Source organism: Haliotis rubra, unplaced genomic scaffold, assembly GCF_003918875.1.
Source record: "Haliotis rubra isolate DU_JTF1 unplaced genomic scaffold, ASM391887v1 Scf32, whole genome shotgun sequence".
Lineage (NCBI taxonomy): Eukaryota > Metazoa > Mollusca > Gastropoda > Lepetellida > Haliotidae > Haliotis > Haliotis rubra.
This window is the reverse complement of record NW_025766991.1, coordinates 3,357,198-3,385,188: the sequence shown is the minus strand read 5'-3', so window position 1 is coordinate 3,385,188 and position 27,991 is coordinate 3,357,198. Positions and strand designations below refer to the sequence as shown.

The 27,991-nt window shown below is 38.6% G+C and overlaps 1 long non-coding RNA gene across 1 annotated transcript; it reads right to left on the bottom strand.

The window, feature by feature from the left end:
- Positions 1-120: 120 nt before the first annotated feature.
- On the bottom strand, positions 121-27,958 carry LOC124283721. Its single transcript, XR_006900389.1, has 2 exons — positions 27,818-27,958; positions 121-1,883 (listed from the first exon to the last, which is right to left on the bottom strand). It is a non-coding gene; the product is annotated as an uncharacterized LOC124283721 (long non-coding RNA).
- Between the last annotated feature and the right edge of the window lie 33 nt (positions 27,959-27,991).

Here is a 27,991-nt window from a genome sequence, read left to right as displayed (position 1 = left end):
GCCTCTCACGACAAGCATGGGTTGCTGGGGACTAGGCTTACGCTTAGTTTCTGAATATAAACTCATGGGCAAAAGAAAGTATAGATCATTTTGAAGATCAGTAAAAACAGAAACACAAGATTTGGATTATGTAATAGATGTAATTTGTAGCAAATTCATTTGCACTTTGCTGTGTGTACAAATCATCACCTGGTTGAAAGAACTGAACGGTGACATTGACATTCAAACAGTCAGGGGGTAAATACCAAAGTTACAATGATATTCCTTTGACGAATTGCGCACACAAAAGACAAAAGTTTGTTCCAGAACGATCACAACGTCAGAAGCGTGCGTGTCCGCCAGCAGCCTCGATGCACGCTCGTGCACGTCGTCGCATCGATGACGTCAAGCGTCGGATGACGTCATTTGGCAGTCGCTGCCATTCGTCCCTCAGTGCCACTTCCAACTCTTGTCTTGTCTGTGGAGGGTGATGACGACCACAAATTTGTCTTCCCAAATGATCCCACAAATGCTCGATCGGATTCATATCTGGTGATCGAGAAGGCCAGGGGAGAACATTAACGTTATTTTGATTAAGAAAGTTTCTCGTCGCTATTGCTGTATAGGGAGTTGCTGGTTGATTGTTCAAGAAAGGTAAGACAACAGGCTGCAAGACTTGATTTCGGTACTCGTTAGCATTGAGATTCCCCTGAATAACGACCAAGGGTGTCGTTTGGTCGCAAATAATGCCACCCCATACCATCACACCAACTCCACCATAGGCATTGAATGCATGCTGCTGCAAAACGTTCACGCCATCGCCTGTAAACTCTCTGTCGGCCGTCATTTTTGTGCAGACAAAACCGACTTCCATCGGTGAAGAGGACCCTACGCCAGTCACGCACTTGCCAGCGGTATACTCGTCTTGCCCATTGCAGTCTTTCAAGTCGATGTTGTTGTGTTAGTCTCATTCCACGGAATGGTCGGATAGCAACATATTCCACCTGCTGTCAAACGTCTGAGGACAGTCCTTCGACTGATGCGACGTCCCAACGCTGTTTCGGCCGTTGACGTTGCCGTAACAAATCGATTTCGGAGGTGTATCAGGCGTATATGATGACCTTCACGTGCGCTAGTTACACGTGGACGCCCACTCCTCGGCCTGTCCTGTGTTCGACCTGTCTGTCTGAATCGTTGGAGGAGTCTTGCTATCGTCAGTGGCGTACAACCAAATCTTCTTGCAATTCTGACGTTCGTCGCTCCCATATCGGACATCCCTATGGCAATCTCTCTCTCTGTTCTGGCGTCAGTCGTGGCATACTTTTCATGTGTTTTCAGCAGCTGTGATATGACGGGACCGATGCATCGCATTTATACCGAAACTTTGCACGTGCATTATGTGCTAGGGGCATGGAACATGCTTTCAACATTTGTGACGTCATCACTCTCACCGTTCGAACGTGTTGCGTTTTGGCGGTGTATTTCCCTTCCCAGTAGTGGGGCCAACATTGCCAGCATGTCTAATTCTCCTAACCATGTCAATGACAGTGACAAATAATTTTTCCAGTCCTATACTTTCTTTGGCCATGCGTTTATATATAATTTTGATGGAAACAAACAATTCCTTTTAAATTGAAAAAGAACTCCAGTGAAACGGGAGATTCAGAACCTGAACCTGAGGAAATCTAGACTTGTTTCACTGAGGGCTTATGCATTACAAATATATAGGGCTAGACAGATGGGACAATAATGTGGTTCAGGGCCTGTAGACAGACTGGCTGGGGACCTATATTGTTAACCAGAATCCCGTGGGTTTTGCTCAAATTTGCCACTGTCGATCTTGGAGCTGGTCTTCTAAGTTCTCGACATACTTGAATACTTTGTTCGAGGGGTCTGGCAGACATCTGGAAAAAAAGCAAATCAAGTTATATATAAGATAACACTAGTCTCGTATGTACTTGGGTGATTCATTTCCAGTGGTTACCTCCACGACAATAGCCCATTGTGAAAGGTGGTTTCGGGGCTAAAACTACTGAACATTTACTCAGTTTCGCGGTAGTCTTATATAGCCCTTGGATGGTTGGATGTGAGTAAGCCCGGTTCCATAAAGTGATCTTAACGATCCTGTCATGGCCTGACTGTATAACTTTCACCGGCAACAGTAACAACATAAGGTCACTTTGTCCTTGTCGATGCAACAACGCGATTATTGCGCTACGAACGTCGCTATATAAGTACCTCTAAAGCATTTACTCTCACTTCGAAATTACATATAGTGTCACCTTAGCGTTGACATCGAACAGAGCGTTGTTTGACAAATATAAATATTTCTGCAATTCATTATATTCATAGATATTTCATTATCACCCTTTTCTTTTTTTATTGGTTCCCAAGATTACAATGTCGACGATGTACAGACAGATAGATGATGTACAGGTAGTATGTTCATTACCACCCTTTGTCGTTCCAGGATCCGCTAAGTTTGAATCCAAGATGCAATTTGATTACATAAACCTTGGTCAGCACCAAGCCTGACTAATCGAGTAATCGTGTTTGTACAAGGGGAGTCTAATTTAACTGAAATTGATATCCCAGTCTGATCTTGTCAATATATTGACTATAATCCTGCACCATGGATTAGAAATACCAGCTTCCAATTAAATCATAAGCATCAAACTTAGTCTCGTGTATAAACATCCACCAGTACACGTTCAAGATTACATTACAAATAAGAATTTGAATGTGTGATACAAGATTTCACTGACTATTATCAGTGTATGAAATAAGCCAGAAATCCAGCCAGACATCAGGGCTTGTAACTTGAAAATGTTCAAACTACAGATCTACTTATACTTGGTGCTCAAAGTGATCCCAAACATCACTCAGTAACGGAGTTTTCGGCTGATAACCAGAACTTCAAAATGTTACCAACCTAAAATGGTTTTAACCAGAACAAATATGTCGAATTAAGTCAGATGTATGGAACATATAAAAATTTTACCAGACCATCGGGCTGGCTAGCTGTAAATTTAGACCGTCCGTCAGAAATCTAGACCGTCTCGGGTGGTCGGACGGGCCTTATTTCATACACTGCTATTATACAGGTGTACTTATACTGGTGCTGAAAGTGGTGTCAAACATCACTCAGTAACGGAGTTTCCGCCAGATAACTAGAAGCATGTCATCGTTACCATGACAATTGGTATACAAGTGACGGCTGTGTGGCTGAGTTTGGTTTAGCGTCGCTGTGAACAGTTATCATTTCCGAAATGGCGTGTCTGTTTAAAGTGGGAGGAAAGACCGAAATTATATTCAGGTGATTGACGTGTATCACTTTGGTGAAACAATGATATACTTATATGCTGATCCCCTTTTACTAATAACAGATAGTATGATATTATTTATGTAGAACTGAGAAAGTACAGAGACACGATTTCGAAGCTATGGTTTGGTGCTGGGAAACCAAGGTTCATAATCAATGCGAATCAGGGATTCAAACCCACGATCATCGATATCTGGATAGACTCAATGACGCGATTGTGGAACGGTGATGCGCCTTATACAGAATACTGAGACCTCCGAGTCTATCTGTCGGTGTTGGTATTCAGGGTGTTATTCCTTGATATATAAGGGATAGAAAACTACACACAGACATTTAGTTTTACAGCCATCAACTTATTAAGAGGAGAAAGGTGTAAAGGGCCAAGTATTTGTTTAGAAAATTTAAGACCATGGTTCTCACAAGAAAATACATCAAAATTCAAAACATCTCGAAAAAAACTACTAACTGAGTAACGGAAACAAATTCAGTCGTCATTTTTGGTGGGAAGAAGTATGTGGTGTTCCGGTTTGACTGACCCAGTTGTGTGTGTGCACATCATCTCTACCCCACAAGGAAATTCATTTTGAGAGTTTTTAAAAGCATGTTCAAAGAGCAAAGGTCAAATGAAGCACGAGAAATTTCATTCAGTTTCATTACCCTCTGGTTTCTGTTACCGTGTCGTGTGCCCTAGCTGACTCGACTGTCTGACAGTCCCAAACTGGGGTTTACTTTCCCTATGGGGCGGTGGGGTAGACTAACAGCTAGTCTCTGAAATGAACATATTTTACTGAAAAGTTCATAGTAAAAAAATATAAAATATAATGAAAAGGAGCCCTGAGACTTTCTTCATTTTCAGAAGCTGAGGAAATCTAGACTTGCCACATTTTCTAGACTTGCGTGGGCTTTCTTGGATATATTTGCTTCAGGGTCTGTACGACAGACTAGCGGTGGGGTAAAGCGTTCGCTTGTCACGCCGAAGACCCGTTTTCGAATCACCACATGGGTACGATGCGTGAAGCCCATTCCTGGTGTCCCCTGTGGTGATATTGCTAGAATATTGCTACAAGCGGTTAAAACCATACCTACTTCTACTACTACTTCCCTTCCGCCCAGCCTTCACTGTCCAGTCGATATATGTCTTGGGTTAGCCTGGCTTGGTGTGTATACGTATGTACAAACAGGGACATCGCCCTGGGCGTGTGTCTTAATTGCTTGAACCTAAACATGAGCACCATCTCATTGATTACAAAGTATTATATGTCGTATATGAATAGTAAAATAGTCAGTAGCAATGAATTAAAGGGTTGAGAAATGAAATACATGGGTTTTACAAGCATGTATACCTGAAACAAATATTAACTGACTGAGTTTAGTTTTACGCCGCTTTTAGCAATATTCCAGCAATATCACGGTGGGGGACACCAGAAATGGGCTTAACACATTGTGCCCATGTGGGGAATCGAACCCGGGTCTTCGGCGTGACGAGCCAACGCTTTAACCATTAGGCTACCCCACCGCCCCTAAACAAATATTAAGGTCATGCCCAAATTATGAACACATTCAGAAGATCTAGTGTCTCAAAACCAGTATACATACAACATTATACTTACAAGCAAGCCACCGTATAGCCTGGATATTGATGAGTGTGGCGTTAACAACAAACTTACAACATACATTTCGACTTCTTTTCTTAAATGGCAGCTGTGAACACGATATGACGAAAGGACATCGAATACTCATGAACATAAGAAACATATACTAGCTTAAATAAATTACTTACTTTCAGAAGCTCGTGTCCTTTAAAGAATAATTTAACGTTTTCTCACAATCCAGGCAAGGCCACCTAAGACATTACTCTAGGTTTAGTATTGAACTTTATTGCGTTACAGTAGTCTGTCTCACAGTCCCTGAACCACATTATTTTCCCTACACTGCCAAGCCCTCTCTGCAGTGCTAAAGCCCTAAATAAAGCAAGTCTAGATTTCCTCAGGTTCAGGTTCTCTGGTCTCATTAGGGCTCCTTTTCAATTTAAATGGGCTTGTTTGTTACTATCAAAATTATATATTTTCAGAGACCAAGCGTTACTCTAGCGTTACAGTTGAGCATAGGTTAATAAAGCAAATTAAGCCCTTTCTTAATATATACTTAATATTAATACCTACATCGTGTCACCGGGTGTCTTAAATGTAAGTTTGTTAGGGCACTATAATCACTTCATCTGATGGTAAATATTTCTCAAAATATACATGATCTCATAACGAAAATGGTAAAACCACAACTCGCGCTATAGTCTGTCTCACAGTCCCTGAACCGTCTTCTTTTCCCTTCTGCCTTGTCGTAACTGCAATGCTAAGCCCTAAGTTCTGAATCTCCCATCTCAACGGGGCTCCTTTTCAAATCAAAAGGAATTGTTTATTTCTACAAACAAATATATATATATATATTCAGAGACTAATCTCATCGCGCCCCTGATTTAATAAAACGCTGAAACGACGCTTGGTTGGAACCTCATGCAATATTCTTAGACGTACATGTACCACGCATTGCATAAATAATTAAACAGCATTAATGCGAACAAGAGATAATTCAATACAGTGCGTAGAAACTACGGAACCTAAAAGTACAATGTCGTCATGTAGTCCATGCGGTTTACACATAGTTGCTACATGATGTCATCCAGTCAAATAGGTAAGCTGACAATCCTGTTTGTTTGTCAATATACGCTTTTCAACCATGTGGGCGGAAGGCATGTGTTACCTGTGTCCCGACGAGCAAGCGAGCACCGACGCTAGTCGGCCGTATTTAGCTCACTATCGATTTATGAATGACGACATCCAATGGCATTTTTGGGGTAGCAGCTAGTAATTGAAATATCTGACAACCGTGCCAATAATTCCGTTGCATGTGCGATGTCATGGCTGAAATGATTGTTTGAGAATATCTCGCGCTACCTTCTAGTGACCCACGCAAGAGGGCGGGGCAGTTGTTGCTTTCAAGGTGTTGCACATGCGCAATCAGCAAGTCATAGACTGAGTACCTTGCTTGTACCGACCGACACGGTCCGATTTGGTTTAGGTTGACTTTTTACAGAAGCGTCAGGCTATCTGTGTCAGTTTTAACTCAGTAGATATTTTTACTGGATTATTAACAGATTCCAAGGCGTGGAACTGACACTGGGGGCTACTTCAGGCAGAAACCGTGATCGGATTTCTTGAAAAATGTGTTACGATCTGTTGAGAATGATCAAATGACGTGACACAGTCGTGAATTGGAGCACGGTTTTCGAACGCACGTACACGGATTTTAACCCATATTTTACAGATAGCTTGAAGGTAGGTACCAATATGACAGGTGCTCGTAATTTATGGTGTCATGAGCAATCACCAAGACGCCTGACGAAGGCACGTTTCATCAGTCAGCCGACTCTCAAACAAACATGGCTGACAACTCGGTTATCGGTGGCGCTCTCGTAGAATGATTGCTGTCTGTGTCTCTTATGTGTTTTCCGAAATTTCTTAAATATATGCCCGTATTGTTCATTACACATCAAGGTTTCAAGACGACATTCTCATTTTTCTGAATCTTGCAGCGTATACTCATTTGTCACCGTGAACTCTGGGGCAACCGGTTTTCATTCACTACTGCCTGCAATGCTATCGAGCAGTAGCAGAATCCCATTGGAATACACGTCCCGGCACTGTTCGAGCGTGCGAACTCTATGGGTCAAGCAGTGTAGGTGTGAACCCTACATTGTGGGTTGATGAAACTTGTGTATCGTCACGCTCAATTGGCTTAATGAGCAGGGAGTGATCAGTCAAAGAATGAGGTCACACGAGTAAGTCGTTTACCATGAACAGTAGCAGAAAGTCAGCACTTCCTAACAAGCTACTGTTTTGACTGGAGATAATTGATATGGGTTTATCGTGTGATTGATGCCATAGTAGTTTACGCTTTTGATTAATGTTCTTACTACAGTTATAATGACCATTTCAATAATTCATGTGATTACATGCCAAAATGTTCTTTGAATATATTTTCATATCTTCAAATGTTGAAACCTACAGAAACTATTATTATTAAAGGAATCATGCGGAGAATGTTAAGAAGCTTTTGTGTATACATTTCTTATCACCTAAGCCTCAAATCTGACACACTGACACATTAAATATAGATTCTTGCATTACTTATATCAACTTGACCCTGCAGTCAAGAGGATGACACTCAACCATGGGCACAAGAACTGTTGTATTTCATCAACTTGAAATGTTGTGAACAGTACTGCTCGAGAGGACGTCATCCCCTCTAGTCTGTGCATTCCTTTTCACTGTTTGCAATTGTGCATATGGATTTGATAGTGCCAGGGCATCAGATAAGCAGTCAAAATATATCAACATTATCCTATTAATTTTTAGTTGCTTGGGAATTTTAAAAAACCTTTACTATTACCCAGTGTATCCTTTCCAAGCTATGTATCCATTTCTATTTTATGTATTTTATTTACAAATATTACACATTGCTTATACATGAACTCTTAAGCAGTGAACAATGCAAAGCAAAGATATTACAATATCACACATTGTTAATTAGTCATCTGTTCTACTGTTCCATTCATGGTAGCACACTAACACATAGAAGTCACATGAAAAGACAAGGTTATTGTAGAATTGTTGTAAAAAATGTCTACTTACTGGTGTGAAAATACCCAAGAGACTTGACCCAAAGAAGTAAAAACATTTTATGTACAGAAAAACCCAACATGAATGATAATTTGTGAGTAAATACTCAATGCTAAAAGTCATCTGCAGTGCTGTTATTGCAGAGATTATTAATGACTGTTTGTTGTAACTGTTTGGAACCATGAAACATTCAAGTTGTTTCTTTTTACCTTTCCAAGATCAGACCATACAGATCTGTGAACTGAGAAGAAATTCATCAAAGACAACTTAGTGTACATCAACATGATAACTTCCATACGAGTATATGAATAAAAACATTCACGGTCTTTTACATCTGAAATGTGGCCTTTCCTTTTTACAAGTTGTAATAGTACCAGTATTTCTATGGGCCATTTGACCGTTTCTGTTCAAATCAAGATGGCTTTTGCTGCATGAGGAAGTCATGCATGTTATAAGGTTTTTCACTGTTAAAAAAACATTTTGATTCATCACATTCTCAGAAAATTGGTTGAAATGAACTTTGCACCTGATGTATTTGTCTCCTGTTAATTTAGCATTCTGCATATTGCTATCAATACGACCATGATGATTTTGCTTGTTAGTCAATTACATAGCCCCACCTGTGACAGTGTACAGACATTATTAGGGACCATTCATAATTTATGGCTGGGTGTGTGTGTGGTGATTATTTTTTATGGAGAAGCATGTACAATGTGAATGACCACCCAACCCCCTCCTAAAAATTATGTACTAAGTAAATGACCCCCACCCCTCCACCCCCAGCATATCATGTACAAAATCATTGATGACCCCCTAGTACGTGTGTACAAAACTGATGTTCTCCACAAAATGGATGACCCCCACCTTATTAAAATCATCATCATCATCATTCGCCACCCTACCCCACCCCACTTTTGTATGGCACTAAAACCCAGTCAGTGACAGTTTCTTGGCGTTACCAACCCTGTGAATGTAGAGTCCTTCAAATTAGTCATCAACATCATGTAGTTGCACTTATGACAATGAACTGACTTTCTACAACAAATCCCCACTGATTGATCTGCTGTTATTTTAGGATTCTGCATATTTGTCATCGATATTCTCGCCTATGTCAGCACTGCTAGCAGGTTAAGGTGACTTGTTTGTAATCACTTCCTCATTGTTCCATGATCACCTGTTGGTGAGATGTGAAGTTTCAAACATGTAAAATTGACAGCTCATCTGTCAGATTGGACGATTGTCAAACACATTTTGCAACAGTGCATGGTGGTTAACAGAAGAAGCAGGTTTAATTTACAGGTAAATAATCTAATCTAAAGAGGTGGTAATAGGACGCAGTGTTACGATGTCAGAGTGGTAAGAATTACCTTGTGTCAGGAAAGACACGTCTAGGGGAAGAAATCAGCACTCAGACAGATATATATTTAGAAGTTTTGGCAAGAAGAAACATAAGCCCATGTTATTGATTGATAACTTGACTAAATCTCTCTAGCGCTTAGGTTGTGAAATGCAGTATGATTCACAATGACATATGTTTCTATAATCACCGATACATGGCCTGGCTGTGGAAATTGACTGTTCAGGTGACTTCTTGACAAAGTGAATTTCATAATCTCTTTTGCCATTTTAATTGATACCAGCATGGTGGTTAATGGTAGATATCAGGAACTAATCTCCACCTGTTCAGCTGCCGATATTTCTGTCCAGCTGTTAGTGTTGGTAATGTCCCACACTGGAATGAATAACTTCTCATTTCATGTTAATGTCGTTATGACTAATGTGATGACTTTACACACTTTTATACTCAGCAATGGAGGTGACTTGTATTTCACTAATAACAGAAGCAATGGTGAGGAAGAATATTTTATGACTAGTTTAACATTATTTCATTGAATACAATGTGAAATGAAATGTGAAAAATCATTTGATTTCTCATAAACTGAAAAATAAAAAAATCCAAGTGTTGAACAACATAATACTCCTTTCAGAATTTGCCTTTCAGAATCTTGATAAAATCCCAGTTATACAAAGCAATCTTAGAGCTACAATGATCATGAGCCTATGTTAAAGTATGGGAGTTACGATCATCTCAGTGCTAAGATAACTTTCTGTAACGGAGCCCTGGGTCCCGTTTCACAAACCTGTGGTAGCGCTATGACTGTCATAACTCCTATACTGTAACATAGACTTACGGCAGTCGTAGCCCTATGATAGCTTTGTGAAACGGATCCCTGGATACTAAGGAATGCTAAGTAAGGGGGAGAAACAGAAATGGCTCTCATGTGTGTGTGAAGCCATGTGGTCAGGTGGGTGCAGTGTTGTCCAAATGGGGTGTTCATGGGGTAGTTGTTGTGGGAGTGGTGCAAGTTACGTTGATGACCATTATGTTTGTCTGAGGGAGGTCTTGGTCCAACAGGGAAGATGACACTGTTGATATGGCTGACCCTAGTGGTATGTTGTGAATGGGACATGCTTGTCAGAAGTAAGTACACTTTGTGTAGGTAGATGGAAGTGTGGCAGGTGTGTACAGAAATTGTTAAGGTGAAGGCCAGTGTTTGTGAAAGGGCTTATGGAGGCTAAAACAGAAGTTCAGTCAATCTTGGATCGCCTGGAGCACCTGCTCTTGGTGGGGAGTGGTAGAAGGTCATGTTGATGGACAATACATATATTGATCTGCAGTGCTTATGATGTTGATTAGATTCAGGGCACCATTTTGCTTTTTCTAAAGTATTTGTTTGCCACTGTGCTAACGTGATACACACTGTCACAACACTGATATAAAAAGACACAGATAACATGCCACATATGTTGCAACTTTGATACAATAATGCACATGTTGCAACACTGATGCACAATGTTGCCACACTGATAAAAATAGTGCACAATGTTGCCACACTTAAAAGGTGCTGCACAATGCTGCCACACTTAAAGGTGCTGTACAATGTTGCCACACTTATAATGTGTTGCACAATGTTGTCACACTTAAAAGGTGCTGCACAATGCTGCCACACTTAAAGGTGCTGTACAATGTTGCCACACTTATAATGTGTTGCACAATGTTGCCACTCTTATAACGTGTTGCACAATGTTGCCACACTGATAAAATAGTGCACACTTCAGCCATTGGAACAGGACAGGACAAAGCTTGTTGTATTCATGGCTGCTGGTAAACAATGTAAGTAGAACATTCCTTCCCCTATTTGGGAAATGTTAGGAAACATCTGTTTTAACTTATGTTCCCTGCATAACATTGTAAGTCACATTTGTGTAAAGCTATATAAATTGTAAATAAAACAACCTTATACTATTTTTATCCCATTTGTTGGTGTCAAAAGCAGACTTGGGTCAGTATGACATATCACGATGTGAATTGCAATATCATTCTATAAAACCTGTTTAGACAAGTTGATAAAAACTGTCCTTGTCTAACAATATTGATGTCTAAGCCGTTATGATGTCATTATGCTATTGTTATGCAATAGACAGGAATCCACGGGCATTACGAGCTGAATTTATGCAAATAAAACTGATGCAACTGTAAGTTATTATGATCAATGTAGCAAAATTATAAATCAGCATCAACCATGACTTTTTGGTACTGTTTCTAACTCAGACTGTACATATTGTTATAATTCTCCACTGTGGAATCTATTGGTAATTTGGGTGCTGCAGCGATGGGGTGGCCTGATAATTAAATGTGGCTCGTCATGCCAAACCCTTGAGTGAGTGAGTTTAGTTTTACGCCGCACTCAGCAATATTCCAGCTATATGGAGGCGGTCTGTAAATAATTGAGTCTGGACCAGACAATCCAGTGATAAACAGCATGAGCATCGATCTGCACAATTGGGAACCAATGACATGTGTCAGCCAAGTCAGCGAAGTCTGACCACCCGATCCCATTAGTCGCCTCTAAGACAAGCATGGGCTACTGAAGATCATTTCTAACTCGGACCTTCATGTTTGCCACACTCTTGACCCCACAGATCATGAACTTGCAATAAGTACATTAGGACTGTTATAATTCACTCGCATATTCAGTGAATCAAGCTGTATCCCTTCTGAATTCAGTTTTAATCACAATCACTAAAATCGAATATGCATGAATTGTTTAAAAAGGAGTGATTTTATTTGAGTCTGGGTGTTATTATCAAAGCTAGATATGCAAAATGTTAATTTCCAAGTCATGGAGGATGATAGTCAGCACTATTTTGTGTTCAATATGACAGTAATGTCATCACAGGTCATCATTGTGATAATTGATACTTGGTCAAAACATGTCAAAGAATACATTTTGTTCTTATTTCTCTGAGTATAATGAATATATTTTATTCTTATTTCTCTGAGTATAATGAATATATTTTATTCTTGTTTCTCTAAGTATAATGAATTTATTTTATTCTTATTTCTCTGAGTATAATGACTATATTTTATTCTTGTTTCTCTGAGTATAATGAATATATTTTATTTTGTTTCTCTGAGTATAATGAATATATTTTCTTGTTTCTCTGATATCTTAATGAATATATCTTTATTCTTAAGTATAATGAATATATTTTATTCTTGTTTCTCTAAGTATAATGAATATATTTTATTCTTATTTCTCTGAGTATAATGAATAATACACCAACTGACAACTTGATATTTGTGGCCCAATATCCATATTCTATTTAAAGCTGTGTTCAGCCCACCAACCAGACAGGAAATCATTACATTTAAGAAAACACAGAAACAATAAGCCATATAAACACAGACTGTTATATTTGAAGCATCTGACATTTAACCCTCCACCTCAGGCTATGTCTGTTTTCTTGTATAGGTTAATACACAAGATTTAATCAGCTGACTGAACAAAATGGCGTTAATTCCGTGTTGATTATGTCGTGATGTATGCTTGTGTGGGAACATCTTTTCATTAATTGGATTCCTAATTTCGATGTGCATGTTGGTCTCTAATGATGTTAGAATAGAATACCTTGGTTATGCAATCAGTAGCAGACCTTATTCTAGCGATCAATCATTAACGATTATCAGATGGTCAGACTTTTCTGATGTGGTGGTTGACTTGTGTAAATAATTTCTTCATAAATATATTTATTAATTATGTATTTCAAAGGAGCAACCATTTAATGAATCTTAACAGAATTATTCATTACAGTAAATCGAACCTCGGTGTCACAAACTGAATTAAGGAATATGATTAGAACGAATGCAAATAATGAAGTAAGGAGGTATTTGACATGAGTTTTCTGGATGTTACAAGAAATATTATGAATCAATTTTGATGGAACTAATGAGTAATTGGATGGAACAAACTAATTATTCACATGATATTCAAGGGGAATGTTGCAATACTTGTGTCAGATATGACTACCAAGGATGAGATAGATAGACTAGTGTTGGGAATTGGTTAAAATCTCATAATTGATGATTAGTTTATTACAGCCGATCAATCATCAAAAAATAATTGGTTAGCGTCATTAATGAAATTTGTTAATGCACATAAAAATAAGGAAAAAATATGTAGTTCTTTTGGGGTTTTGGCAAAATTTCACATCTTTAAAAAATGACTAGTATGTTAGGAACATAAATTTCTTGGAGTCTTTAAGATAAATTCAATCATGACTTGAAACGAGCTTGTAGTGCTTTTGAAATGTAACAGAAAAAAACAACCTTGTGAAAAATATTGTTTATGAAAACGTGTTCCAGAATTGTTTGTGTTCGATTATGAGAAAACATGATCGATTGCTTGGTCGTTTAGTCACTTCGACCAATTTTCGATTATTTCAATTAATCGGACCACCACTAAGATAGACTCGGTAACTTGGTAGACTGAGCACCTTCACAACTGATTGCAGGGATTGGTGGGTTTGATATCAATCACAGGTTTGTCTGATCCAGACCCAGTTATTGACAGGTTTGAACATTGCTGTGGCATCAAACAACACTCCATCGCTCAGATTAATACAACTGATCGATTCCAAACCCTAATAGTAGTCTAGTTCTGTGTTCAACATTTTACTGAATTCCAATCACTCAAGCATTCACTCGTGCATACAGGAAACAACAGTCCGCCCAGTACCACATACAATGCATACAATATACAAGTAGTTCAAGTCATGCATAACAAACTTGTTTGTGATCTAGAGGTCTTCCATCTCTATCCCAACAAGCCTAGTCTGGATTGCAGGCTGAAGAGGTCCTGAGTTCCATATGCTTGTCATATGAAGGCACTAGATCAGGGATTTGATAGTTACAGTAGGATATCTGCAGGGATTTATCTGGACCTTCTCAGAGGCTCATACTAACTTGGTCTGCATCAACGTCAGCAAGCTTTCCCAGTTTATGGTAATATAGATGTAATGTCATTAACTTATGTTAAAATATAGATGATATCATAAACTAATGTGATGTCTTGGCCAAGGTGATTTTCAATGATGACTTGTCAACAGAAAGCAGTTTCCTAAGATCCCAGGGCCAAGATTTTCGAAGCTCTCTTAGCGCTAAGATAGTCGTAATTTAATGTTAATGTATGACACTTACAACTATCTTAGCGCTAGGAGAGCTTCTGAAAATCTAGGCCCAGGTTTTTAGAACAAAATACATTCTTTTGGACTACCATGGGCACTTTGGAGCTTGAAAATGAAGATCAATCCCTCATCTTCTGAAAATGAGATGCTGGGATGGTTTCCACCAAAGATCAGCAAAGAGTTTGACTAGACAGTTTGTCATATTCCCATGGATGTGTAGTTGTTGTTACTGTTAAATATCAGTATGTTAGTCCCAGTTATTTCCCAGACTGCTCAGGTAAATAGAGCTGTTTCCTGTTAGCCACAGGTACAACTGGGACCCCCACCCCCCCAACCCTCAGGGTACGTGAATGTGTTGTGTTTAATCCCAACAGTATTATTCCTCAGTCACAGTGTTCCAGATCATCTGCCTGCTGACCGTTGTCAGCTGAAGCTGAAATGTAATTATTCCTTGTAGGCCCTGATATAATGGCGCGCTATTCCCCTCTATGGTATATAACCCTATACCATGCTAACCAACTTGAGGGGTGATATAACACGTTTTGACATTAAGTTGTTTTACTGTCTTATGGTGTTAAATTTACTCATGGAAATAAATGTTAAGTTGTTCGGCATTTGGTTATATGTGTAGAAAGTGGAAAAATTGTCTGTAATTGAACTCTGCAGAATTTGTTATTTTTGAATTGACATAAATGCCATAACTTTGGCTAAAGCTTAATCAGAATACATTGAGTGAGTGAAGGTTATGCTATAGTCAGTATCTACTACTGGCATTTTTTGTCCTTTTTCTTGATAGACAGCATGAACAACAAAGGACATCGGCAGAGATATTCATAACTCTGTCCTTACTTTCATGAGCACCCAGACCTGTGAAGATCCGGGTTAGAATGGATCTTCAGTAACCATTGCTTGTCGTAAGAGGCAACTAATGGGATTGAGTGGTCAGGCTCGCTGACTTAGTTGACACATGTCATCATATCCCAATTGCATAGATTGATGCTTATGATGTTGATCACTGGGTTGTCTGGTCCCGACTTGATTATGTACAGACCCTGGCCACATAGCTGGAATATTGCTGAGTGTGGCGTAAAACTAAACTCACTCACTCATTCAAGAGCACCCACAAGAAATACGAAAATTATACACCTGATCCTGATTCACAAAGATGAACATGATGAATGTGCACAATGCTGCGCTATGCACCATAGGAGTGGGGGTGGGGGTGGGAGGGATATTGGATGGGGGTAATGTTGGATGGTGTGTGTGTGGAAGATCCCACCTGGACCCTCAGGGCTAATTTCTGTGTGGTGAGGAGTGGGGGTCTCTGTGTTTAGTCAGTATTGCTCTTGTAGCTGAATGCCTGTGCTGTGAGTCGCATCTGTGGAAACACTGAGATAATTGGAAGCAAGTAAACTGATCACAAATCCTGCTGGTCAGTCGGAAGCCTAATTCTGGCTGAAGGATATTGATGTAAGTCATGAAACAGAATAAGTGAAGTGTTATCCTTGTCCATTAGTCACAATTCACAAAACATCAAACACAGACAATCACGTCAAGAATTGGGCAAAGACCAAAGGTGCCATCTTAGCCCATAGTCGAGTTTGACGTACTCTTCATCAGTAGATTAAATTTGCATTAAATCAGTAGTCTTGATAGAGTGCTTGCTGACGAAATTCTAAAGTTTGCTTGAGTTCATGAATGTAAATCAATGTAGCACTGGAAACCTTCTGTGATGTCTTTAACATTTTGTGTATCCTGCATGGCGGAAAGACTTCTTGATGAATTAGCAGCTAGGAACAGCGGCCACTCCAAGTCGAGTTATGGGACTTAATCAGGGACATTTAACTGTGAAATGCATAGCTAGATATTGCTTACTATTACAATCTCTGGGCAGTATCAGTTGATTCTGAAGGAAATATGTCAGATTCTGCTGCCAGAGTTCACCAGTAATATTAAATTCTGAAGTATAACACGAGCTATCAGCTATACAAATGGGCTGAAATGGCTAATTATTCCCCAAGTGACTTGATATATTTTTAGTTTTCTGAGAGAAGTAGGCTAGGCCTTAGACACTCTAACTCTCCTTTGGGCCAATAGGGTAGGGTAGGTGTTGCATGCTGGATCTGAAATGAAGACCAAAACCAGATCCTGCCATCTACTGACCCATTCCTTGTACAATAACAGGCATTTTAGCCCATTTTGTCTGATCATTGTAGTGTCAACATTGTGTCCAGTGATGATGCACCATGGTTGTGTGCCTATTGACAATGATATACAAGTATTGATTGGTTTATTGATGTGCTTCTAGGTGAAGGAACTCGATTCCATCTATCAGAGAGTGCTATGTGCTGTTACTGGAGATGGGTCCCCAGTCGGCTTGAGGCGGCTGCACTTGGCTGTGTACAGTCTGTGATTAATAGTAGTATTGCTCTTGGGACCTCTTGTCTCTGCAGCAACATATGGCTTCTAATGGTCGTATTTACCTACCTGGATCTGTACTTGGCTTGATTGGAATATTTGGAATCTGTGTATGTTGTTATAATACATATAATGCAGGGTTCGAAATACCCCATATATTAGTGTGCCATGGCACGGTAAATACAGAAATGGCACTGCTAAAAATGTTCTCGGTGCCCTTTTGACACTTAGAAAAAAGTATTTCTATCACTGTAATGTATTTTCCTTTTTAGTCTTTATATAGATACATTGACATAACATTTACTACAGAAAATATGGCAAATTTTAACAGGATCATTTTCCCAAAACACATGAAAATTTCTATTTTTCAAATGATTTAATATCACTACATAATTCCTGAATAATAAACTCAACTATTTTGTGAAATACTTCCAAACTATTATCAACAAGTCGCAGCTGGCTTAATATTGTTATCAATCGAATGAGTGTACTGTGAATCCTAATAACTCAATACAGTGAACTATTTAAGCTTTCTGACTCTGAACTGTAGTATGCTTTACAGCCCTAATGCAGCTTTATTTCGAATTTAAAGTGGATTATTTCTTGTCACAAAATATTTTGACACAAATTTATCAAGTGGCTGATAAAGCTGTAATTGTGAGTCACCATGACTCCTATTTTTTCAATGTATGTAAAATCCTTTTTATCATTTTTACTGTTTCCCTTTAAGAAATAAGGGCATCAAATTCTTATTTAAATATTCTGTATAGTGATACTTGTTTTCCATTGCTGTAAGGACCAAAAACCCAACTTATATAATATCTCTTTAGCATATTCATTTGCTGAGAAATAAGGTTCCTTCTGTTATTTTAAAATTAATGTGTCCAGGGTTTTGCAGAATAATAGTAACTTTACAACTCTGTCTCATTTGATTATATCTCAGTCATAATGTATATAATCATGATAATTTCACTGATACCTAGCTGTCAAATAAATCACTGAAAAAGTCCCACTTCTGGTTATCTAATTTGCATATTTATGTCATTGGGGTATGGCATACCTGCTCTTTTGTAGTAAGAATAAATGCTAATTGTGTCAATTTATGTCAAGAATAAGTAATCATTGGTGTTAATCTACTTAGACTGTTTTATGGATGTTATTTTTGGATCTTTGTGTACTACCGTAGAAGAAAAAAAATTGGCACTTTTGTGGAATGGTTGAAATATGACTGCATCAGTAGAACAGTGATATATCAGATTTTCTATAATGAACCAGCGATATTTCCTGTTTTAGGGCCCCGCCGCGATATTGCTGGAATATTGCTAAAAGCGTGTAAAACTAAACTCAGTCAGTCAGTCAGTCCTGTTTTAGGGGCTGACCTCCGTGGGTGTAGTGGTTAAAGCGTCCACCAGAGAGCTGGAAGGTCGCTGGGTTCGATCCCGACGACATCGTCATACCAAAAAGACGCGTTTAAATATGGTACTTGTTGGTCCCTGCCTGGCTTCGGCATTACTGGGTACAACAAGGACTGGTCTGCTCGAGTCAGTATACTGTGTCTGAGTGGGGTATTCATGCTTCACTGCGGCATGGTATCTCGGTGGGCTAGCACTATAAAACCAGCTTAAGTCTGGGCTAGTACAAGCAGCCGCGCACATATCCCTATATCTATATTCTCAAGCACGATGTTAAACCCAATTTCACCTCACTTCACCTCCTGTGTTAGGGGTGGGTAGGACAGGTTGGTTTTACTCATGCCAGATATTAAGGTTCAGGGACCATTTTGCTCTGATTAGTTTCTTGGTTTGTTTGTGGCTTGTTTGTCTCACGGTCCCTGACCAACATTATTTATCTACTGCCCTAGCCCTCCCTGCAATGCTATAGCCTAAACGAAGCTAGTCCTGATTTCCTACGATTCTGAATCTCAAAACTCACTTGCAGTTTAAATTCAAATATCAAAATGATATATATTCAGAGACTAAGCATTAGTCTGCGCCATGCCCATCTTCTCTGGTTTTAAGTGATAACCATCTCACAATGTAAGTGGGGTAGCCTAGTGGTTAAAGTGTTCTCCGAAGACCCAGGTTTGATTCCCCACATGGGTACAAGTCAGATAAAGGAGCTCAGGCAATCTCCCATTTTCAGACTACAGGAATCCTTACCGAAGTATTGCAGGCTTGGTAACTTTTGTTTAATGGTTTGCAGGAGAGAATAAATGTAGGACATAGATTTGATGACCTACATATTGGCTTCAACATGTGACAGTGAATCATACTGAACAATATTCATTAAGTTTCCAAGGTATTGTCAGCTGCATTTAATGTGGCACTGTACAGTATATATGAAACAGGGACTGATGAAACAGTTTTTGTCCAATGAGCTTGGTGAGTTATTACTCTGTCTGTGCAATGGGTCGTGTACAACCTGTCCCAGGGTTCAGTGTGGTCACTTGTTTCGCCAAGTTTCCTGGCAATCTATTTTTGTCAGACATGTTTGTGTCACCGATTGTGAAAGCTAGAAGCAATACATGAACCTATTATTGTCTATAAAGGAAATACAAGGGGCATATTATGGACAGTAATAGGACAATTTGGAACAAAGAATAGAAGACACAAAAGTGTACGAGACATTGAATATGGGGTGAGTGAATGGATTTTATCCCGTATGAGTTGCCTGAAATCGATAATTGAAACTTTGAAGTGAAGAGCTTCCAAATAGAACACACGTACCATATATTGAATGTAAACAATTAATCTGTACATCGAAAACTGTCGCACACAGGGTTGTCTGTGTTTGCCGAACTGGTTTCACATGTTGTGCGTATGATAATCGTAAAGAGCGCTTCAAGGGACATAACTCTGGGTTTTTTTAAAAAATAAAAATGTTAGTCCAGTAGAGGGCACGAGAGTCGATCTAATGCAACGTTGCATTAATTCATTCGAACTTGTTGATTTAATATTGTAATCTAAATACCTACTTGTTTTGGGAATATGTTATATGATAGCTTCCCTGAGGGCTGATAGTTAGTATTATTGAGAGAAATGTATTATTTATTTTTAGAAAAGTGTGGTGTGATATAGTGCCTTTAACATTTTGTGAGTAGTATAGCAGGCTGTGGCAGCTTGAGCCATTGTATGCCAGTCTAAAGAAGGTAAAAAACATCTGATGTATTTTCATATGACTATGTTGAAACTTGTCATTTCCTTCTGAGTAAAATATATCAGCCCATGTGGTGTTTCACTTTCAGTAGTGTGCATTGATCTAGGATGGGGGGGCGGTGGGGTAGCCTAATGCTTAAAGCGTTCGCTCGTCACGCCGAAGACCCGGGTTCAAATCCCCACATGGGTACAATGTGTGAAGCCCATTTCTGGTGTCCCCCGCCGTGATGTTGCTGGAATATTGCTAAAAGTGGCGTAAAACCAAACTGAAGTCAGTCAGTCTAGGATGGGCATATAAACAACATTCCTGTGGCAACAGCTGACTTGTGACTGGAGTATTATCTAGGTTAACAGTTTCACTCACTGTATAAATTAATGTGTGGAAATTATCTCTTCATTCAGACAAGATTCATTATTTTATGACAAAGTTACTGTATGGATAGGGAGGAGATTAAGAGATGGGTACTTTGATGGATGATTTTTGATTAAATATGATTGTCCTGCTTGGGTTTATGTACCCTATGCATGTCAGCAGATTTGGTTGATACAGTGTGGGACCTGACTGATCATGTGTCCAGGTACAGTATGTGTTCATATTGACCATTGGTTGGTCTCTTCCTAACTTCAGTAATTACATGCTGCTGTGAAAAGGCTTAAATTGAATTGTTAACTCAGTGTAAGGCCATAGTATTTCTTAGTTTCTGATTTTCATGATCAGCTTCTGAATGGAATGGTTGAGTAGAAGAAAATAATTAAAAAACAAACCTTGCCTTCACCATGTTTAGAATGTTTCGTGTGTGCAAGAATTATAACTGATAACAACTAAGAAAATGTCCTTATCTCAAAGTGCACATGGCTACTCTGTTGGTGTTGAGGGGCGGTGGGGTAGTCTAGTGGTTAAAACGTTGGCTCGTCATGTCGAAGACCCGGGTTCGAATCCCCACATGGGTACAATGTGTGAAGCCCATTTCTGGTGTCCCCCGCTGTGATGTTGCTGGAATATTGCTAAAGCGGCGTAAAGCCAAAGTCAGTCAGTCAGTGTTGGTGTTGAAAGTTTTGGAACTGGAAAAGCTGCATTTCATTTACAGACAGGAGAATCTTTTACTTCCTCTCTGAGAATATCACGGGTCTGAAATACAGCACATATGTATATTTAAATTGAATATTTTGTGAAACATATCCAAGGGATGATAATCTATTTCCATTTTCACAAATGAGTGGATTAAGAAACTTCTATTCTTGAAGCAAGACAGTAATGACTGACAGAAAAGAAAACACACAAACTGTTCATGTTTCCTAATGAGCTGCTGTCTGAGATGAGTTAAGTGCTCGTGCCCTCTGTTGGCATGTGTTTGGGAAGTGTACTTCCCCTGTGTACACAGGGGCACACTTACCTTTCACAGAGGCCACAGTGTAATACTACTCAAACATACCCCAGTGTGTACACAGCTTCACACAGAATAAGTAAATGTGGGACAAAAACTGGTGTTGTCATCATAGGAGTTTGCTGCCTGGGAAATCACTGTATTCTAGATGAGGGACTGTCTCAAACATTCATTGTCAATTAAATGTAGATTTCCCAGCCCATCTGCTTGTGAATGCAGTGAAGATTGATGATAGTTTTTCACCATATAATGACAAGACAATTCACCATTCTGACATTAAAATAACGGTATCCCATGTTTAAGTTAATCAGATTCTGTATACATGTGAAAGGATGTTTGAACTTACCCTTAGTCTGTCATACAGACCCTGAAGCAAATATATCCAAAAAAGCCCACCCAAGTCTAGAAAATGTGGCAAGTCTAGATTCTATGAAGAAAGTCTCATGGCTCCTTTTCATTATATTTTATTTTTTTCACTTTGAACTTTTTTTCTGTAAAATATGTTCATTTCAAAGACTAGTCGTTAGTCTACTTATGGCTAAGTCATTAATCATGTACTGGGGTTTGATCCAGGAAAACGAACAGGTATTCTAAGATATGCTAATGGGCCTCCACCACTCCACCTGGCCAGTGTATTACCGGAGTTATCTCTGATCACGTCTAGGTTGACTTGTCAGTCAGGAACTTGAGATGATCCTTATATCATTATGTATATAGTTTGTGAGATAGTCTTATGCACAAACACAAACTGGTCCACAATGATAGGGTAGTTAGGTCATTAAAGCGTTTTGTTTGTGCCATAGTTCTGGGTTTTAGTCCTGTTATGCAATCTGATTCGACCTGCCTGAACATAGATCTTGGCATAATTTTTCAGTAGATGTTAATGTTATCACAGTATTATCAGTCTAGGGCTTTGTACTAGTGGCTGCTCATGGGTGTATAATACCAGTTATAGCAGTGCCCTGAGGGGTATATATTGTTTTATGCATATGTTTTGTCATAAAACCACCTATATCATAAATGATATTTTTCATTCTGCCATTGTATGTATTTTGATTGGGTTGAGCTAAACTCGTGTTGTGTCACCTGATTCTCATTGATTCATAAACAACAGGAAGCTTTTTGCTTCATACCGGGGTGCAAGAGATTTATTGTCCCACTCAGAAATCAACTTCCCGCCTGTTTTTTCTGTGAATGTGGTATGTGAAGGTGAACGTGGTAAGATATTCGTGTTTACTGTACTGACTTTAAAATATATGTTACGGTTCCATGTCACAAGTTATTCTCAATCTTAATGACTGTCATAATTGTATTTTATGGTGGGAGTAAAATAATTGTGTGGCTTTGATCGCATGGCAGGAGTCAACTGGGTTAATGGTAATTGATCGATATGGTTTTAGTGCTGGGCAGGGCAAAACTTTTTTATTATGGTGCATTGTTAAAATAATTATAATGCTTTGATAGCTTGCTCAGAGTAACTCTCTTGAGAGGCAGGTGTGGGATGTATTTTAGGGAGCTCTTCTATGATTGCTTGGTGGGAGAAAATCTTGGGATCTCTTGACAGAAGGAGCTGGTTGGCTGCTTACTGGGAAGAAGTCTCAGGTCTCTTGGTGGGAGAAGCTCTAAGACTGGTTGATGGAAGGAATTCAGTAGACAGTAAAAGCTGATATTATTAGAAGTATCATGGTACCATATGTACCTTATGATAGCTGTTTGCTGTAATGGCTTTCTGGCTCAGGAAGGAGTTGGTTGACACAAGTAATGGTGTTCCTTTTGTTAGTTTTAACATGTTTAACCAGTTTATGTATGTGTCCAAAATCAGTGAATCCATCGGGGAAATCATCACTTTCATCTTTGAAGGACCCAGAGAATTAGCAATGTTGTTGATCAAAAGGTGTTTTTGAGGTAACAAATTGTTTGTTGACATGTCAGTTATTTCACATACTCAGCTGTTTTTTGACATTATAGAATTACACTTGTTGTCCTTAACATTGATTTAACAAGCCCATCTGACAAGTAGACTTGACAGCCACTGCTTAATGTCTCTGCTTGCCATGCAACACACACATGTGGTCAGCATGGCCTGCAGTTTGATTGTGATATTAATTACAACTCGTACCAAGTGACAGTGAACATGTGCTTGCTTGCCTGAGGCAATGGCTGTTACTGTCAGTTGGTATTCAAAGGAGATAATGGTAATAGATATCTTGAGAGGGTAGATATCTTGAGAGGGTAGATATCTTGAGAGGGTAGATATCTTGAGAGAGTAGATATCTTGAGAGGGTAGATATCTTGAGAGGGTAGATATCTTGATATCTTGAGAGGGTAGATATCTTGAGAGAGTAGATATCTTGAGAGGGTAGATATCTTGAGAGGGTAGATATCTTGAGAGGGTAGATATCTTGAGAGGGTAGATATCTTGATATCTTGAGAGGGTAGATATCTTGAGAGAGTAGATATCTTGAGAGAGTAGATATCTTGAGAATGTAGATATCTTGAGAGAGTAGATATCTTGAGAGGGTAGATATCTTGAGAGGGTAGATATCTTGATATCTTGAGAGGGTAGATATCTTGAGAGGGTAGATATCTTGAGAATGTAGATATCTAGAGATATATCTTGAGGAGAGAGGTAGATATCTTGTAGATATCTTGAGAGAGGTAGATATCTTGAGAGAGTAGATATCTTGAGAATGTAGATATCTCTTGAGAGTAGATCTTGAGAGATATCTTGAGAGAGGTAGATATCTTGAGAGGTAGATATCTTGATATCTTGAGAGTAGTAGATATCTTGATATCTTGAGATATCTTGAGAACGTAGATATCTTGAGAGAATATCTTGTAGTAGATATCTTGAGAGAGGGTAGATATCTTGAGAGGGTAGATATCTTGAGAGATAGTAGATAGATCTTGATATCTTGAGAGGGTAGATATCTTGAGAGGGCAGATATCTTGAGAGATATCTTGTAGATATAGATATCTTGAGAGGGTAGATATCTTGAGAGAGTAGATATCTTGAGAGGGTAGATATCTTGAGAGAGTAGATATCTTGAGAGAGTAGATATCTTGAGAGGGTAGATATCTTGAGAGAGTAGATATCTTGAGAGAGTAGTAGATATCTTGAGAGGGGTGGAGAGTAGATATCTTGATATCTTGAGTTATCTTTAGAGGGTAGATATCTTGATCAGGAGATGGTGGTAGATGTCATGATAATAAAGTTGGACAAATAGAAATTGATTTTATTCCTTATTTTCATTGTGTAAATTCATATAAAGATTCTGCAATTGCTGAGATCAGTAAATTATTTCAAAATGTCTTTGGATAAATGATATATTTTAAAGTGACCACTTGATGTTGAGTAGACTTGCACAAGTCTCTAACGTAAAAATTATATCATAAGTTGTTGTCATGCAAAGATAAGAATTTACTTATAAAAATTTCATTATTTATTAAACATATATTATCTAAAAGGAATTCTATCCAATGTTAGAAGAGACTATGTATATGTATAAACCATATTGTCTATATATCATATACCACTCTGCATTTATTGTACACGGGCCAATGGCCTATATACCGAAATAAATTCTTCTCACGTAAAAATTAATAGGTTAAATGATAATTTCTTAAAAAAGTAATAAATAGCAGACTGTGGTCTCTAGACTTACCTCTTAGATAAGGATAGAATTACTATACATCCATGGTCTCAGCATTAAGTATAGACTAATGCTTAGTCTCTGAATATATATAATTTTGATAGTAACAAACACGCCCATTTAAATTGAAAAGGAGCCCCAGGGAGACCAGAGATTCTGAACCTGAGGAAATCTAGACTTGCTTTATTTAAGGTTTTAGCACTGCAGAGAGGGCTTGGCAGTAGGGAAAATAATGTGGTTCAGGGACTGTGAGACAGACTACATTCAGTACAGCCTTGGAGCAAGATTATATGTTGAGATGGTGGGAACTTTATACAAAACGATGTGATTGGTTGAATAAGAAATTTGTTACTCAAGACAGTTTCACCCAAAGGATACGGATCACCAGTGTTATTGTAAAGTTGTTACAAGGGACAGTTTAGGTTTTAGTGTGTGTACTGTGATAGCCTCTGTGTAATGGAGTAGGTTGCTTGCACTGTCATACTCTGACACTCCGTAGTACAGTGTTGTGGAATCCTAAGAATTTGTCTTCCTTCATGAATTGAATGGCTTCTTTCTTAGCAGTTGAAGTGTATCCTATTTAGCACTGTCATAACTGTATGAGATTGCTGTTAATGCCCAGTAGTGTCTCATCAACAAACACTGACACCAGTACAACTGGTGTATATTAATGCTTATAACATTATCATGTGTAAAAGTATTATATCTTATATCCTAATGTTCTCATCAGGGGACACCAGTACAACTGGTGTATATTAATGCTTATAACATTATCATGTCTAAAAGTGTTATATCTTATATCCTAATGTTCTCATCAGGGGATTTCTGTTTGTCAGAATCTCTTTTCTGTCACTTCCTTCGAGCAAAGTTATTTTTGCCAGTTCTTTTTAAACAAATTATTCATTTCCTAAATTCCAAGTCTCTGGTTACATTTTGACTTTTGCAGTTATCTCCCCTTTTGACAAGTGGCCCTATTAATCATTGAAGGTTTATTGGATTATTTGTTGATGTTATGGACCAAATGAATATTTGGGACACATTTTGTGGTCAGAATTTACAGCAGTTAAACGACTCGACACAACACGACACGACCTTGAGTTACCTCCCCATTTCTTGCTGATGGGTTGTGTTGTAAATCATTAGGTTGTTTGTTTCTACCCCAGGTCGTGGACCTGTGTTAATGTGTTGATGAGCTAGTGGCATTACCTTACTGCAAGGGAGTAAGGCTGGTATTTCTATGGAAACTAAGCTCTTTATATACCTTTTTGCATGAGGCATTAATGCCCATTCACGTCAAATGATAAGATTGATCGTGTCCTGATTTGATGTGGGAAGGGACTGGGACTATCAAGACTGAGATAAGCCAAGAGGACTACGATAGTAGTTTCGAAAACATGAATTTATTTAAATGATTTTTTCAGTTTTGTTCTGAATGCTTCTTTTTTAGAATGATTGTAGGAAGTATATGATTTGTAAAGTTTTAAGGGTTCATGATTAGTAAACAAGTTATGCCACAGCTAGCATTGATTCTTTGAATATGAAACAGTATATCCCATCCATAGTGTTGAACTAATTATTCTGTTGATAACTTGCACTTTTCAAATATGAAACAGTCTGTAGCTTTCATTTTATCGATCTAACGATATTGTTTTACTAATCATGCACAGTTCCTCCCATAGCTAACTCTTTCCAAATGTGAAACAGAATACCATTTCCTTAGTTCTGAATTATCAATACTGTTATATGATTTATGTACATGAACAATATTATCTTAACTGTTGTTAGCATGGTAACATGAAGGAATTAATAATAGATGCATATAACCATGTGATCCATAAAAAATACATGTATACGCTCAAGCGGCTCAACAATAACATAGCAACAAATGACCTGCACAAAGTTTAACTGTCTTATGATAATGGTAGTCTGCCATGTATTCAAAGTTTAACCAATGAGGACTAAGGTTTCAACACCAGGACTAACTGTAACAGTACTACCCATTGATTCATGGAATGTTGGGGGTGGTGGGGTAGACTAGTGGTTAAAGCGTTCGCTCGTCAGGCGGAAGACTTGGGTTCGATTCCCCACATGGGTACAATAGGTGAAGCCCATTTCTGGTTTCCTCTGCTGTGACATTGCTGGAATATTGCTAAAAGTGGCGCAAAACCATACTCACTCACTCATGAAATGTTATGGACAGGACTCTTCGTGAGCCAAAAGAAAAACTCTATATGACCATGATTGATTTGTTTAGGGAGATATTATATATATAGTCTTTGGAGAATTATCATCAGCTTTGAGGAAATGGAACTGGATGCAAATCTGCCTCAAACATATGTCAGGATTTGGTATGTTTTATCTTGCTAGTACCCAAAACTAATCTTTGTGCTTAATGTACAATTTTGATCAGAACTGGATCAAAATGTTTTGTGGTTAAATGCATTTTACCTGCTATGTCTTTCTTTTGGTGGGCAAATTAAGACATTTACTGGAGACTGTAATGCATAATAATCTACCGGTAATGGTGATTGGTATCATGACTTTTACAATTCAAAAGATATCCTTCCGTTGAATATACTTCCGTTATCAACCAATAAACAATTAGCATAGTGGTTCACTTCTACATCCTGTCAAACCACTTGCACTGCCATAAGCTACTAAATTTCAAACAAATAAGTACACATCATGCAGTGTATCCTACCTTACAGTACCGGTTCCATTAGGAGGAGACAATCGTTGGCATGAGGGACCTCTCCGTATCTCTGACAATTATACTGTGTAAGTATGCTGGTGTATAACACTGGTATAGGATAGGAGGCCAGATAATACGATGTCACTTGATCCTCTGCCTGCCCTGCCCCCTTGACATGGCGAG